The sequence below is a fragment of the Pundamilia nyererei genome, unplaced genomic scaffold, assembly GCF_000239375.1.
Source record: "Pundamilia nyererei isolate P.nyererei 1_Seehausen unplaced genomic scaffold, PunNye1.0 scaffold00106, whole genome shotgun sequence".
In the NCBI taxonomy this organism is placed as follows: domain Eukaryota; kingdom Metazoa; phylum Chordata; class Actinopteri; order Cichliformes; family Cichlidae; genus Pundamilia; species Pundamilia nyererei.
This window is the reverse complement of record NW_005187507.1, coordinates 1,455,401-1,458,800: the sequence shown is the minus strand read 5'-3', so window position 1 is coordinate 1,458,800 and position 3,400 is coordinate 1,455,401. Positions and strand designations below refer to the sequence as shown.

Sequence of the window (3,400 nt, the reverse complement as noted above, 5' to 3'; positions counted from 1 at the left end):
GTGTCACAATGGTGGTGGAGTCTGTAGGGGTGGAGTCCAGATCTGTCCGTGGCCCACCCTATTATCCCAGTGAAGTGGCCGCGCCCCAATAGGGGGCCAGTGTGTCCCGGTGCAGGGCGACCCTCCGTCCCCTTGGGGACAGTTGTACCCTATACACCACTTCCCACAGGCGTTCCAGAACCTTACAGGGTCCAACCCAGTCACTGTCCAGCTTAGGGCATCTACCCTTTTTCCTATAGGGGTTGTACACCCAGACCAGTTCCCCGATGTCAAAATGTCGGCCTCTGGAATGGACGTCGTAGTTCCTCTTCTGCCGCACCCCCGCACTCATCAGTTTCCTCCTAGCAAAATCATGAGCTGACTCCATGCGATCCTGGAGCTTCCTCGCATAGTCAGGACCTGATTGATCCCCATCAGCATCGGGGGGTCGGCCCATCATCATCTCCGCTGGAGTCTGGATCTCCCTGGCCAACATCAAGAGGCAGGGGAGCACGAAGTGGAGTCTTGAATGATATGCCATGAGGACCAGGGGAATATGAGTGTCCCAGTCACGTTGATGTTTAGCCGTCACTAGCGCCAGTTGCTCTGCCAGTGTATGGTTAAATCTCTCAACGAGACCATCACTCTGTGGGTGGAGGGGTGTTGTACAGGTCTTATGGGAGCCTAGTTTCTCGCACATGGCTGCAAACACACGGGACTCAAAGTTCCTGCCCTGGTCCGTGTGGATTACTTCAGGCACCCCAAATCTGCTGAACATCCCCTCCACCAGAGCATCCACAATCTTCTTGGCCTCTTGGTCAGGTAAACTGTGTGCCTCTGGCCACTTTGTGAAATAGTCTATAGCTGTGAGGATACAGCGGTTTCCCCTTTCTGTGCGGGGAAAAGGACCCTGAATGTCCATCCCCACCCTCTCCATAGGGTACCCTACCGAAAACTGTTGCAGTTGGGCATGGGATTTGGCTGTAGGCCACTTTTGTGCTGTACAGCTGTCGCAGCAGCGGCAAGACTCCTATACATTCCGCCTATGTTGGGCCCAATAGAATTCCTGCCGGAGGCGGCGGAGTGTTTTGGTGACACCAAAGTGGCCAGACCCTGGGGCCCCATACACTGCGCGAAGCACCATCTCCTGCAGGGCCCGCGGGACCACCAACTGCCACCTCATCTTGCCAGTAGCTGGTTCCTTCCAGCCCTTTTGCAGCACTCCATTGTACCGCCACAAGGCATTAAACATGGACCAGAGTCCCTTTGTGGCCCGTGACAACATGGGGTTGTCGCTGTTCCTCAGTTCACCCAAGCACTGGTTTGATGTCAGCATCCTCCTCCTATTGATGTCTCTACTCTGTTGCATCCACAGCAACCAGCCTCTGACCAGATGGTAAATGGCCTGCATTTGTATAGCGCTTTTCTAGTCCCTAAGGACCCCAAAGCGCTTCACACTACATTCAGTCATTCACCCATTCACACACACATTCACACACTGGCGATGGCAAGCTACATTGTAGCCACAGCTGCCCTGGGGCGCACTGACAGAGGCGATGGCCGTTCCTCTACCCCTGTCACAGCACACTTTACATCGGGCACCAATTGGTCCTCCTCCTGAGCTTCCTTCCTCTCACAGTAGTGGCATCCGTCTTGGGCACAGGGTCTGCGGGAAAGCGCATCTGCATTTTTGTGCTGGGCCCCAGGTCTGTGTACAACCTCAAAATCATAAGCTTGCAGCTTCTCAATCCAGCGTGCTAGCTGCATGAGCCATTGCAAGGCAGCATGGTCAGTTCTGAGTGGAGGCCCCCGAGGTAGTACTTAAAGTGGTGTATGGCACATACCACTGCGAGCAGCTCCCGCCTTGTGACACAATAGCAGCATTCAGCTTTGTTGAAGACCCGACTATGGTATGCCACCACTTTCTCCCCGCCGGGTATTACCTGGGCTAGCACTGCACCAGATCTGCTGCCATCTGTGTCAAAGACAAAGGGCAGAATGGAAATGCATGCTATACTGTGGGTACACTGTGGACCTCTCTCTGCTTTGTAAGTCTGCCCACAGTGCTATGCACAGGTCCCAAAGGAGATGGGGGAGCAGTGTGCTACTGGGGAAACACACTACCATTTGGGTAAGGCTGGGACAGTATCAATATGGGCAGTATGTGTTAGAGTAACATCCACACAAATGATTTTCTGGTATGTTAATTTAAGTTTTGAAACCTCTTTTACAAGCTAATTATGTGGTCATTTTCTGTTGCATAGCAGTCTCATTGTTGCTAAACAGGCAGGACAGAACCACGCTGTAGAACAGGCATAAGATAAATGTTGAAAACCCAGAGATTCAGACTGTGGAAGCATAGGCTAAAAACTAGAGCTGAACTTATTTCACTTTTCACTTCTCATATGGCTTTGTCAGGATGAGAGCAAACAACAGAGTGTATAAACGTGTGAAAACTGCCACTCCTGCATGGTTACATTTTCCTGTTTTCAGTGAAAGAGGTGAGTCAGTTATCTCATAGCCTACAGACGCAACTCAGGAAGTGTATAAATGTGTGTGTGCTTTGATCTGTGCAGTGAAGGCTCTCACTCATCGAGGAGGAGGAATTGTACCGACTGCTATCAAGGACGCAATGAACAACTCTTGCATCAGCTTTGACTTTACAGGAAAATTCCTGCCACCTGTCTACATTTTAGTATTCATCACTGGCATGGTGGCTAATGGGCTGGGATTGAGGTCAGTGCTGCAGAAATGGGAGAAACTGGGGAATGTCTCTGTTTTCGTTTTCAACCTTGGACTTGCAGACATTTTGTATTTGCTCACACTCCCTTTTCTGATGGTGTACTACTTCAAGGGTGATCAGTGGATCTTTGGAGAAGCCTTTTGCAAGACAACAAGATTCTTCTTCAACCTGAATTTATACGGCAGCATTGGATTCCTCACCTGTATCAGTGTGTACAGGTACTTGGCTATTGTCCATCCAATGAGGATGATGGGGAGAATAACTGTGACTCATTCTGTGGCTATCTCAGTCATGGTCTGGCTGTTGGTGAGTGTTCAAAGTCTTCCAGACATGTTCGTCCCCAAATCACCCATAAACAATACTAAGAAGTGTTTTGATACCACCTCTGAAAAGTACATTGAAGATTATCTGAAATACAGTTTGGGACGGACACTCACTGGTTTTTGCATCCCCCTGTTCATCACCCTCAGCTGCTATGGACATATGATTGCTGTTCTCTGCCACAATGATAACATTGATGAAGTACTGAAACAAAGAAGCTTAAAGTTGTTATTCATCTTGATTCTTCTGTTCTCTGTTTGTTACATCCCCTATCATATATTAAAAAATCTCAACCTCTTGTCAAGACTAAGCGTAATCAAGGGGACATGTCATAAATGGTCTAATGGAGTCTATATT

General features: G+C 49.4%; 1 pseudogene; it reads left to right on the top strand.

Annotated features, from left to right (window-relative positions):
* The first annotated feature begins 2,565 nt into the window (after positions 1-2,565).
* LOC102208172 (P2Y purinoceptor 1-like) overlaps positions 2,566-3,400 on the top strand; it is a 1,496-nt pseudogene continuing 661 nt past the window's right edge.